General features: G+C 43.1%; 1 long non-coding RNA gene across 1 annotated transcript; it reads right to left on the reverse strand.

Annotated features, from left to right (window-relative positions):
* Nucleotides 1–8,840: 8,840 nt before the first annotated feature.
* Nucleotides 8,841–9,972, reverse strand: LOC139023563 (uncharacterized). The gene is made up of 5 exons (XR_011474701.1): nucleotides 9,906–9,972; nucleotides 9,543–9,613; nucleotides 9,280–9,456; nucleotides 9,132–9,193; nucleotides 8,841–9,050 (listed from the first exon to the last, which is right to left on the reverse strand). It is a non-coding gene; the product is annotated as an uncharacterized lncRNA (long non-coding RNA).
* Between the last annotated feature and the right edge of the window lie 3,740 nt (nucleotides 9,973–13,712).

Below are 13,712 nucleotides of genomic sequence, written 5' to 3' on the forward strand. Positions count from 1 at the left end.
CACTCTGACAGAGCTCAAGAGTTCCTCTGTGGAGATGGGAGAACCTTCCAGAAGGACAGCCATCTCTGCATCACTCCACCAATCAGGCCTTTATGGTAGAGTGGCCAGACGGAAGCCACTCCTCAGCAAAAGGCACATGTCATCCCGCTTGGAGTTTGTCGAAAGGCATGGACTCTCAGACCATGAGAAACAAGATTGTCCGGAGCTGCCAGAGTCGCCCTCCTGTCCGGAGCTGCCAGAGTCGCCCTCCTGTCCGGAGCTGCCAGAGTCGCCCTCCTGTCCGGAGCTGCCCAGAGTCGCCCTCCTTCCGGAAGCTGCCAGAGTCGCCCTCCTGTCCGGAGCTGCCAGAGTCGCCCTCCTCAGTCCGGAGCTTTCCAGAAGTCGCCCTCCTGTCCGGGCCCGCTGCGAGGTTCCCAGTCCGGTGTCGGCGGCGAGTGGACCCCGCTCCACCTTAGGCTTGGCCCACTTAGGTGGCGCCTCTGGAGCGGGGCCACATCCCGCACCAGAGCCGCCACCGCGGATAGATGCCCACCCAGACCCTCCCCATAGGTTAGGTTTTGCGGCCGGAGTCCGCACCTTTGGGGGGGGGGGGGTACTGTCACGCCCTGACCTTAGAGATCCTTTTATGTCTCTATTTTGGTTTGAGGGCGTGAGGCGTGAGGGCGTCAGGGCGTGAGTTTGGGTGGGCATTCTATGTTTTGTGTTCTATGTTTTCATTCTGCTGTGGTTTGGCCGATTGTGGTTCTCAATCAAGGGCAGCTGTCTATCGTTGTCTCTGATTGAGAACCATACTTAGGTAGCCTTTTCCCACCTGTGTTTTGTGGGTAGTTGTATTCTGTCTTTGTGTCTGTACCAGACAGAACTGTTTCGTGTTGTTCGATTTTCGTTTATCACTTTGTTATTTTTGTCATAGTGTTCACTTCTCATTAAAAGGCATGAACACTTACCACGCTGCGTTTTGGTCTCCTCCCTTAGACGATCGTTACAGGTGAGAATACTTTCCGAATGTACTGTATGTAAATTGATTATGTATAAAATGTGAAGTATTGAGAACAGTTAAATACAAATTGGTCTTAATTTTTTAACAGCACACCCTCGGACGTGCACTCTCTTCTTTCTCCCTCCGTCTCGGTCAGAGGCCAGCTGCATCCACCTCTTGATGTATTTTTCAATTTCACCATCAGAAGCTTTGGTACTATGGTGGTTTCGCCGGACAGCACCTTTGAAAAATGAGATAGCGTGAATGTTCTGAGTAAACCAACACATTTCACTCTTTTTATGATTAATGTATAATTGTGAAATTATTCCTGTCTTCCCCATGCAGTAGCTCTGAAAGCAAAGTTACTGAGAACTATGCCTTTCAGGACAAGTGGTTTGAATGCCTGCTTCCCATTGGCCCATCTCCAGTTCATCTTCAAAGCCAGGGCATTTGTCAGGAGTTTTGTTAGTATTCTCCACGCGGTCTCCTTTGTTGTCATTTCTCCAGCCTGTCCAAAAGATGTTATCTGAAAGATAACAAACTAGTATCTCATGAAGATAATAGTACTGCCTCAGAACAGGGTTATTTATCAGAGGGGGTAAAGCACCAAGGTGATGGTAAACCCATCACCCAGTTTCGAGGTGGAATGGAATTCCGGGTCAGATTGAACAGGGCTTGGTTCGGGTGAATTACTTTTCATCAATACATTTAATGATTTAACATTTTCCCATACCTGGTTATTTTTTAGGTTTGGTTGCCCAGCAATCCTTTTCTTGACTATCTTCAAGTGAGGACACTGGAAACCCAAGGTCGGTCATGTCCACAACCTCTGACAGGGTTCAACCATTCAACTGCACCAGTTGTAGCAAAATCAGCTGTTGTTGTTCCTTAAGTGTGTCTAACTGACTTAAGAATCTCACAAAGAGCTGTTGCAAAAATACATGACAAAACACAAAGAACACATTTAACAAGTTATCCTTTCTCCTAATCCCCTAATTGTCCAACCAGTGGTGGTTCATCCGTCACATGTCTAGTAAAAAGCATGAGCTGATGCACACCTAAAAATCTTGGTAGAGGCGCTGACTAACGGAAAGTAAACTGTATAAAAAGAAAGTCGCACACTCTAAATGTGCTCCTTACATTTCAAATGGGTACAACCGAAACATTGTTGGGAGAATATTTTGAGTGTGCAACTTTATTTATTTTTTATCTCACACATGTAACACTTACTATCACACATTGGCTGCTGCGGAAAAGGCTGCTGTTAAAGGCTCTGGCTAGTGGCTCAACCCTCACTGGTGTCTGAAGATTGGATGGACCATAGCCATAGGCAGCTTACACCGTGCTTCATCATATGCTTCTGTCCGAGAACATTTGATGTATGTATACTACCTATTGCCTGCAGATTACAGATACAGACTGTTCTCTTATGAGATTGATCTGTTTTTTTTTTTAAATACACAAGTACAAATAGTTGACGTCAAATACAAACAAATTGTTGGTTTAAATACATTTTGCCAAATGAGAATGGCTTCTTACTTCTAGTGTACCTGATGTGAATATCAAATAAACCCCAAGCGCCTCCTTTCTCTTCACTTACCTTGTGCCTGACTAGCTACATACACTTGCTGAAATACTGACAGCACATTGTTATAAATCCTCTGTAAAGAGAATCAACTGCCTAGATAACTATACACACTTGCTTAAAGATTGATATAGTAACTCAATGAGGATAGACAACAATGAGGATAACCTATGTTAAATCATCCAGCAGAAAATATGTATCCAAAAAAGCTAAACAAATAGCATGTAAAACTTACTTTTTCTCTCCTGTGTTTACTTTTTTTTCTCGTCTACAACATTGTTTATTTCGTGGCAATCTCTCCTGTCTGAATTTTGAATACTGACCTTCTTCTCGACCCTGTTCTTTGCACACTCTCACATGATGTCGTTATGCAGGTTTCCATTGAGCCAGGTTTATTCGACAAAAGCAATGTCGCAAAAAAATTGTACTTGCTACAAGTGTAATGGAAACGGCATATATAGGAGATCGACAACATTTTTATCCGTTTGACAGGGGTGAAGTTTTCTTTGGTCAAACTTTCTTTATTGCAACAAATGATGATGGAAACTGTGTTTTTCGAATACATTATGATTGCTGAATAATTTTGAAGGTATGCGTGGCATAAGATGTCATTACAGAACTATAAAGCTCCACTCCACATTTAATTATAAATGTCTACTAATTGCAACAACAAAAAAATTGTTAAAGTAATGTTTCCTTTGAAGGACAAGGATTGTCATGACTTTAAAAAATGTCTGAAGTGCTTCACCTGGCTTTTCTGGTTGACTGGCAAGTTTCACTGTACAATTATTTCAGATCTACACGTGTGCAACTTTCACCATGGCATGGACAGTGGAGATATGTTGGCACATGAAAACTATTAGAATATGGCAAATATTTGTAAATTATTGCATTCTATCCATGCTGGCTTTTGCGGGCTACCTGAGTCATGAAACAGAAAGTTGGGAGGGCATACAGGCTGTTGCCAATTTATTAATGTGCAATTTGCCTAAACGGGTAACGGAAACACGTTAACCACTTCATTATTATTCAACACTGTAGGTTTTTGCTCAAAAGTATGCTCAAACGTATTTTTTGGGGGGGGTGCGAAGTCATTATATCCAAATGTTTTTATCAACACAAGATAATTAAATGGAAACCAAACGTAGCAGACAATTGTTGCATCTACTTTCTATGCAAACGTTCTAAAAATCACTGGACAATGAAATGGAAATGTAGCTAGTGACAAAGGTGGGCACGTTCGAGGTCGTCGTTATTGGAGGAGTGTTGCACTGCTGGGATAAATAATTGCACGAATGCATCCCATCCAGAAGTGAGAATCCAACACTGAAACCCTTTGCAATGTTACATGATGGAATGAGAGTTTGTATTATGACCATTTTGAGAGCATTTATAAACCAATACTCAAACAAGCTTAATAGGGTTACAATTTAGCAAATCTCCCAATTTTAACCCTAACTGTTTATTAATATGTCTAAAAATGTTTAATTGATAGTTAAAGTAATTGACCCATTGTTAAATGCACCATTAAATTATTCAACAATAAATTAACCCGTTTTTGCCAATAAGCTTCTATGAATTTGAAATGAAAGCTGGGCCTGAGCATCAGACTCCAGAGCCCTTTATTGCAGAGTATTGTCAATGAGGTGGTCATTTTCAATTGGCTAACACTTATTACATGGTTTGTGCAGGCTGTAAATCAAGTGTTAATCAAATGTTATTATTGATATTTAGACTAGGTAGATTGCTACACAAACTTGACCGGTGACTGCATCTCAAACCATGCATGTTTGGATACCGGGCGCGCTCAATCTCCATATAGGGCAGACTGGAACAAGTTCATAAGGCTATGTAAGTGAGTTCCGTACAGGTTAGACCAACGGACAGGATAGGGGTGGGGGATGGGGAACTTAACAACGTCACGACTACTTGGGAGCAGTGGGTTCAGAACAACAACTACAAAAGCTGAATACAAAAAAAGTAGTATACCATCACCCTAAAGGGCACTTGGTGAGTGGGAGGGTAAAGGGTCAGGTGAGAGGGAACAAGTAAACCCCTACCTGTGTATGTGCTTGCTGCTTTTAGAAAACCGCCAGCAGGGGGGAAACAATTACACTCAAAAGGCAAATTATACTCTTGTAGAACAATAGTGTTATATCACATTATCACTACAGGACATTACCTATGTTCTGATCACTGGCAAGTGATCAGGAGAAGTCAAGATCTACATGTTTTTGAGAGTTATCATGTAACAATTTTATTGATGTGCTGAATCAGATCAAACTTTGGAACTCATTACATTAAAATACAGGTGCAACTCCAAGTGAAGTATTATACTGCATAATACACATCTAATCTTATTGCATTTTTTTGTAACCTTTGATGCTCTCAAAAGATGTGCATCAGCAACTTGAAAGCATGTACCCCATGACTGAAGATATGGAAGTCCATTAGATGAGATGGTAACAGATATGTTGACAGAGCAACCTTGACTCTAGACTGAGTATAGCCAGATCTGTAATTGAAGGATGTGAGGCTTGCTCTCTAACCCTACGGATATTGAATTCCGAGTCAATATCCCAAATAAAACCATATCACGTCACAGACCTCCTAAATCTTCTCTAAACATTGGTCAGACTGTCTGGCAGTTGCTTCTGATTAAATCTAGTGTCTTGTACGAATATATAGTGGTACCCAGAGAAACATTACAGGTTGAGGGGCTACATGCCAGGAAATACATCAGGCTATTCCTTCCTCAGAGGGTAAGTATGAACAGGAAGGTCTGACTCACTGCTACTGCTAAGTGACTCAAGTTGATGTTTCAGAAGGAGGAGCAAGCAATGTTTCCACTTAGATCAAGAAGAAATGGTTCTCTGTATTCCCACCCTCTCACTTGTTTACCAGGGAGATCTTTCTCTTCCGGAATGGGGTCAGGTCACTTGTGAGGGGGGTAGAGGGGAAGCCAAAGGTACTTTGACAGATGTGTGACAATTTGAGAGGGGTTTGAGAGAGAGGAACATTTGAAGACTGTCTGTCACTGTCTGTCACAGGTGGTTATAGATTGTTGTTGTCTAGGGCAGTAGCACAAGGACTTCATGGTTCTGCCTTTCATTGTCACAGCACATTCACAGAGATTGCTCAGACAAAATTACTGATGTGATTTCTGTGATCTCAGCCAGGTAGTTTGGTTTGAAGGATGGGATGTGGAAATGGATCTGTCCCACCCCTGCTGAAAAAAAACCAGAAAAGACAATCATGGTCTGGAGACTTGCCTTTGTTGTGTTTCCAGCGATGACCAGCCTTTGTTGCATTTTCGCTGGAGACCAGGGGCCTGTTGCACAAAACTAGGATAAGGGATTAAGCCAGGATATCTTGGTGATCCTGAATCAATTGATCCGTAATCCGGTTGCACTAAAGATGGATAGGGGGCAGGAGGATATGTTATGGTATAAATTACCATGGAGATTTATTCTGTGGAGCTAGCCTGCTCCAGACCAGGCTAAATTCCAGGATCTATTTAATCTCATCCCTAATGTCAGTCAGCAGTCACCACAAATGGAAACCAATAGTTATTTCACTGCTCACTATACATTGTTATCACATATAACTAGACCCATGTTATTATTTAAACGTTTGGTGATCATTAATTTCAATGATTTTGGATAAAAATGATTTTTAGATGATGTTGCTATCATTAGATAATTTACAGTTTCCCATGGACTATAAGGCTATATATAAAATGATAGAATATTAGGGCCACAGAGGGGAAAAAAACACAAGTCATAATTTGTAACCAGTTGTTTTAAAGGAGGACAGTTGTTAAATGACAGATGTGGGGCATTTCGTGAAATTGTACTTCAGTATGGTTTCATAAACAAAGACATGCTGATGTGCCAGAATATTAAGTATCACATTGTCATAAGTATCAAAACAATATGTAGCTTTTCTGCAGAAAGAACCAGCCTCATAAATTTATGACTTTATCCTTTTTCTTCAGTGTGGCCCTAGTATCTGTCATATAAACAAATACACATTCCATATGAATATAAAACACAATGTGTAACTTTATGTTCCTTTATTGAATAAGGACAAAACAAAGCAGGTAACCATCAGCTCCTTCCGAAACTGAAGTCCACGTGACTCTACAAGATGGAAAGCACAGAATCCAAGCATATTATACAAATGATACATACACATTCAAAGGTCTGTATATAACACACCCTGCATGTCTGCACACTAAAATAAATGCAGGACAAATCCATACACATCAACTGAACAGACAAATAAATGGATGCAGTAGCCTCCCTGCAGCCTTGTATTACACACAGTATACCGCACAAACATCATAAGAGGCCAAATTCGTCAAAAAAGAACCCAAAACCCCAAATTCCTCTGCCACCGCAGGACATATTAACCAAAATTGAAAGCACACATACTAACTAAATAATTCAACACATATTGGTCCTCAGCAGCCGACCACTGTCGTCATCAGGGAGATTGCCGGATTGTCCCAGTCCATGGCTGGTGGCACTCTGGGGCCCTCTCCTTCCTCAGGCGGCCACATTGTGGAGGACAGCACAAGCCACAGTAATATCACATGCCCTAACAGGGCTGACCCTTAATTTGTGAAGGCAGTGAAAGCGTGCCTTCAGGAGGCCAAAGGTCTTTCAACTCTGGCCCTGGTCCTGGCATGGGCATGGTTGTAGGCCTGCTGTGCTTCCTGGGGTCTGTGAAAGGTGTCAGGAGAAAGGCTGGCAGCCAATACCCCTGTCTCCCAGCAACACACAGAGAATTCACCTGTCAACACAACATCTCATCATTACTACCTCATAAACACAGTGATATTCTTGACACAGCCATGATGGTTATAAATAGGGGTTGTGTGGCTTACTTGTGATAGGCACTGATAGATTTCAGAGGCCCGAAAGATTCTGGAGTCATGGACTGAGCCAGGCCATTTTGCCACAACATTGCTGATCACACAGTCAGCATTGCAGACCATCTGAAATCATAAGATGAGGAATATTACCAATCAATGCACATCACTGGCAATGCAGAGTGTTCGTCATTGGACAATATCAAAAAGTTATGTTCACCTGAACATTAATGCTGTGAAAGGATTTCCTATTCACAAAATCGGCCTCATGGGCACCTGAGGGGCTTTTATCCTTATGTGTGTGCAGTCCACTGCACCAATGACATTGGGGAAACCTGTCACACAAAGTAATGAGTATCCTACTATGTGTTAACAGTTGTCCTGTAATTTGTAGATCCTCTTACCTGCAATCCTATAGAACTCCTCTTTGATGTCACAGAGTCTTCTGTGGCCAGGGAAGGAGATGAAGACATCTGCTAATGCTTTGATAGCCAGACACACACTCCTTATTGTGCGGCAAATTGTGGCCTTGTTCAGCTGTTCTGCATCCCCCTGTAGTACGGAAGGCTCCACTAGCAAAAAAGCGCAAGGCCACACAAACCATTTGCTCCACACTCAGTGCATGGCTCCGTGCAGTGCGGTGCTTAATCCTGGACCCAGTAGTCTGCAATAGATACCTGATGCCATCTGCAGAAAACCTGTATCTTTCATATAGATGGTCATCAGGGAAGGCCAGTGGGTCCAACCGGTCCCTGAAGACCCTTTCTCGCCTGAAGGCTCTCTCAGCACAAGTGCTTCTTCATCCCACACATCTCGCACGAATGGGCATGCCATTGTCAGAGCAGAAAGGAACACAAATTTTGGGCCTTCATATAGGCTAGTGGCCACACCTGGTGCTGGGGGGGTGGGCAAAAGAGGGCGATGCTTATAACGATGACTTGGTTGTACTGATTGCTGGGAAAATAAAAAAACCTTAGAAAGATGCCACCGTCCTGTGTGCTCACAATAAGAGCTCATATGTCATGCTCACTTGACTTTACGAGAATATACCTAATTTTTATTTTGAGCTGTGTCATCTTCTTGGAGTGTGGGGAGGAAAGAAAATAATGATTAATACATTTGTGTTACAGTTAGCATACAGTGTACATTGAAGGCAATCTCTACCTCCCTCTCATAGTTTTTTTATTTCAAGGTCCAGTTTCCTAATTGTCTCTTTTTTATTTCGGACTCCAGTGCAAGATTTTCCATCTTTTTCTTCTTGTACTGAATGTCTATGTCTGCCAGTTCTATTTGGCGCCGGAGGTGGTTGCCATACAACTTCTGATAGCTTGTGAACCACTACAATTAGCGCAGCTGGAATTTGGCAGGATGTGGTGTCCTTTTATTAATACACACTATGTTGCCAGGCTGGTTTTCCCACTGTATAGCATCTGGGTCTGTAAAAGAAATTAGATTTTTTGATTTTGATGAGGACTCCTCACCATTGTAGAGTAAATAGTACTTTCACAGTCTTAACATGATACCTCATGCCTTCTGGAATCCAGAGAGATGGTCTCCTCCTCATCATCGTCTCCATCATGTGCTGTTGCTGCTGCACTGGGGCCTTCACCCTATCACATTTAATCGGATTCATATTGAAGCTGTAGACAAGACATGCCAGGCCTACAGTATGCCTTTGATGGAGTACTCACTGGATCAGCATCGTCTGGTGCTTGTGCTGGTGGCTCTAACAGGAACACAGTGCTGCCAGACACTGCAAGGCAATAGGTAAACCAAAGTCAGACAGTCCAAATTGATTCAATATGAATGTGGTTGTTCCCATGTAGATGGAGGACATACCTTGAATGAAGCGGGTGGCATCTTGGGAGGAACCTATGCTCGTCTCTTTCCCCCAGGGATCCCCTCTAAGACGGGCCTGCCTTTATTTAGCTCCAAGGCCATGTCCTCTGCTGGGGTAAGGTCAGCCTTTGGTGACCCACCACCCGTGCCTTGTCTCGTGGGTATTCTTTTTCACTGCTAAACAGTACAGACAATGTGTGGACAGGCACCTTCTGGGTACAATATATGCTTGTGCTTTGTTAAATATTAGTCAGGGACCATACCATTCTGCAGAATGTTCTTGTATTTGATTTTGACCTGCTGCCATGTCCGTTTTGGCCCGTTCATGTTTAATCTACACACAACACCACACACACACACACCACATTTAATGGAGTCACACTGCAAAAAATTACTTGGTATTTTTGTCTTGTTTTCAGTAAAAATATCAAAAAATGTCATAAGCTTTATACAGTGTGATGGAGTTACTTCCACAATTTCACTCATATCTGCAGTGCATTTCAATTAAAAATTTAACCGTTTCATAATTACAGTACAACTGCATTTTTGGAGATGTGAATTAAATATTTGAATTGTAATTGTGATGTTTCAGCGGAGCGGTGAGTGTGTAATTGTGCACTACTTACGCATTCAGGCGGTCTGCAATACTTTGCCACGCTTTTTCTCTTTGCTTTATCACTGTGGGGTGTTGCCTTTCTTCTTAATTAATTTTCTTTACCTCCTCGTATGCCTCCATGAGGATTTGTGCTTCCGACGGGGAAAAGTACGCGGCTCTAGTTGCCATGGTAAATCAGTTAATCTGTGATCTGTGGCGGGGTCTATTTGAGTGAGCCGTGAGCGCGCACCTATCCAGGATTGGTTTCACCTGGCTTAATGAATCCGTGTCTGCTCATCCTGGCTTGGTCTTTGTGCAACCAATTAAGCCTGGACGCACATGTTTTGGCTTCATTGAGCTCAGCTGAGTCATTTATCCCGGATGTCTTAATTCTACTTTTGTGCAACAGGCCCCAGCCTTCTTTGTGATTTTGCTGGAGACCAGCCTTTATTTGTGTTTTGGACACATAAGCGGGTCACCCGCAAAACCAGCATCAAGTCACATTATGCTGGCTTGCAAAGAGATGTCTAATTCCTATTGGAATCCAGCCTGACTTTGAAATAAAAAAATGTGTACTTGTATTCATTCACCCACAAGCTGAATTCAGAATGACTGGCAGGGTTAGAAAAATGTATAAATGAGACTACCTAAACCACAGGTGTCAAACTCATTCCACGGGGGGCCGAGTGTCTGCGGGTTTTCGCTCCTCCCTTGTACTTGATTGATGAATTAACATCACTAATTAGTTAGGAACTCCCCACACCTGGTTGTCTAGGGCTTTATTGAAAGGAAAAACCAAAAACCTGCAGACACTAGGCCCTCCGTGGAATGAGTTTGACACCCCTGAGTCCTAAACCATCTAAACTTGAACAAACATTTCAGAAACAGGTGCAATAGTCCAACTAACAGATCAAATCAAATTTTATTTGTCACATGTGCTGAATACAACAGGTGTAGATCTTAGTGAAATGCTTACTTACAAGCCCCTAACCAACAAGAGTACTCTCCCCCCCGGCACTTGAGGGCGTCAGGCTGCCGTGCATCACGCACTCCTATCATCCATTACGCACACCTGCCTTCCCTCGTCACGCTCATCAGCGATATTTGACTCACCTGCACTCACTCATCACGTGTTATTACCTCCCCTATATTTGTCAGTTCCCCAGCTCTGTTCCCCGCTTCTGCATTGATTGTTTTTTTGTCTGTTACCTGTTTGTTGATGCTGTTACTGTCTCCTTCCATGTCCGTTCTATATTAAATGTTTTTACTCCCCGTACCTGCTTCGTCTCTCCAGCGTCATCCCATATGACAGGAATTTTAAGAAAAATACAAAAAAAATTGGAAATAAAAGTAACAAGAGCAGGAGTAAAATAATAATAGTGAGACTATAAACAGGGGGTATCGGTACAGAGTCAATGTGCAGGGGCACCGGTTAGTTGAGGTAATAAGGTAATATGTACAGAATATGTAGGTAGAGTTAAAGTGACTATGCATAGATAATAAACATAGAGTAGCAGCAGTGTAAAATAGAGGGGGGACAATGCATATAGTCTAGGTAGCCAATTGATTAGCTGTTCAGGAGTCTTATGTATTGGGGGTAGAAGCTGTTAAGAATTATTTTGGACCTACAGTAGACTTGGCGCTCCGGTACTGCTTGCCGTGTGGTAGCAGAGAGAGCAGTCTATGACTAGGGTGGCTGGAGTCTTTGACAATTTTTAGGGCCTTCCTCTGACACCGCCTGGTACTGAGGTCCTGGATGGCAGGAAGCTTGACCCAGTGATGCACTGGGCAGTACGCATTACCCTCCGAAATGCCTTGCGTAGGAGGCCGAGCAGTTGCCATACCAGGCAGTGATGCAACCCGTCAGGATGCTCTAGTGCAGCTGTAGAACTTTTTGACTCCTGAAGGGGAACAGGTGTTGTTGTGCCCTCTTCACAACTGTCTTGGTGTGTTTGGACCATGATAGTTTTTTGTTGATGTGGACACCAAGGAACTTGAAGCTCTCAACCTGCTCCACTACAGCCCCGAGGAGGAGAATGAGGTCATGCTCAGTCCTCCTTTTCCTGTAGTCCACGATCAGCTCCTTTGTCTTGATCACGTTGAGGGAGCGGTTGTTGTCCTGGCACCACACGACCAGGTCTCTGACCTCCCTATAGGCTGTCTCGTGGTTGTCGGTGATCAGGCTGTGTCATCGGCAAACTTGATGATGGTTTTGGAGTCGTGCCTGGCCATGCAGTCATGAGTGAACAGGGAGTACAGGAGGGGACTGAGTACGCACCCCTGAGGGACCCCGGTGTTGAGGATCAGCATGGCGGCCGTGTTGTTAATTACCCTTACCACCTGGGGGCAGCCCGTCAGGAAGGCCAGTATCCAGTTGCAGAGGGAGGTGTTTAGTCCCAGGTTCCATAGCTTAGTGAAGAGCTTTGAGGGTACTATTGTGTTGAACGCTGAGCTGTAGTCAATTAATAGATTTCTCACATAGGTGTTCCTTTTGTCCAGGTGGGAAAGGGAAGTGTGGAGTGCAATAGAGAATGCATCATCTCTGGATCTGTTGGGGCGATATGCAAATTCGAGTGGGTCTAGGGTTTCTGGGTGTTTAATGGTGTTGATGTGACAATGACCAGCCTTTCAAAGCACTTCATGGCTACAGATGTGAGTGCTACGGGTTGGTAGTAATTTAAGCAGGTTACTATAGTGTTCTTGGGCACAGGGACTATGGTGGTCTGCTTTAAGAATGTTGGTACTACAGACTCAGATAGGGAGAGGTTGAAATGTCAGTGAAGACACTTGCCAGTTGGTCAACGCATGCTCATCTTGGTAATCCGTCTGGCCCTGCGGCCTCTAGGTAGTTAGTGTGGTCTACAGCTTATCATGAGATACTCTACCTCTACCTTAATAGCTCGAGACTTCCTTAGATATCATGCACTAGCTGTTATTTACAAAAATACATAGTCCGCCGCCCCTTGTCTTACCAGATGCCGCTATTCTATCCTGCCGATACAGGGTGTAACCAGCCAGTTGTATGTTGATAATGTTGTTGTTCAGCCACGACTCCGTGAAGCATAAGATTTTACAGTTTTGAATGTCCCATTGGTAGTTTAATCTTCCGCGTAGGTCATCGATTTTATTTTCCAAAGATTGCATGTTTGCTAGCAGAATGGAAGGAAGTGGGGGTTTATTAGATCGCCTTCGAATTGGTTCTTCCAATCTGGTTTGCGCTTAGTGGGACTATAATTTGTTTTTCAACAGGACAAGGACCCAACACACCTCCAGGCTATGTAAGGGCTCAGAGTGCTCCATCAGATGACCTGGCACCCACAATCACCTGACCTCAAGCCAATTGAGATGGTTTGGGATGAGTTGGACCACAGTGTGAAGGAAAAGCAGCCATCAAGTGCTCAGCATATGTGGGAACTCCTTCAAGACTGTTGGAAAGCATTCCAGGTGAAGCTGGTTGAGAGAATGTCAAGAGTGTGCAAAGCTGTCACTAAGGCAAAGGGTGGCTACTTTTAAGAATCTCAAATCTCAAATATATTGTTTAACACTTTTTTGCTTACAAACTGTTTCCATTTGTGTTATTTCATCGTGATGATGTCTTCACTATTATTCTACAATGTAGAAAATAGCAAAAATAAAGTAAAAGCCTTGAATGAGTAGGTCTGTCCAAACTTTTGACCGGAACTGTATTCTACTCAAAGCCTTTCCTATTTAACTTTAGCTGTACATATGCTATTCTATACTACATTTGCTATCCATATACTGTCCATAATGTCTATACATCCCATCATATACATATATTTTCTGACATTGCTCTGACATTGCTCATCCTAATATTTCT

The sequence above is a fragment of the Salvelinus sp. IW2-2015 genome, linkage group LG33 (genome assembly GCF_002910315.2).
Source record: "Salvelinus sp. IW2-2015 linkage group LG33, ASM291031v2, whole genome shotgun sequence".
Taxonomy (NCBI): domain Eukaryota; kingdom Metazoa; phylum Chordata; class Actinopteri; order Salmoniformes; family Salmonidae; genus Salvelinus; species Salvelinus sp. IW2-2015.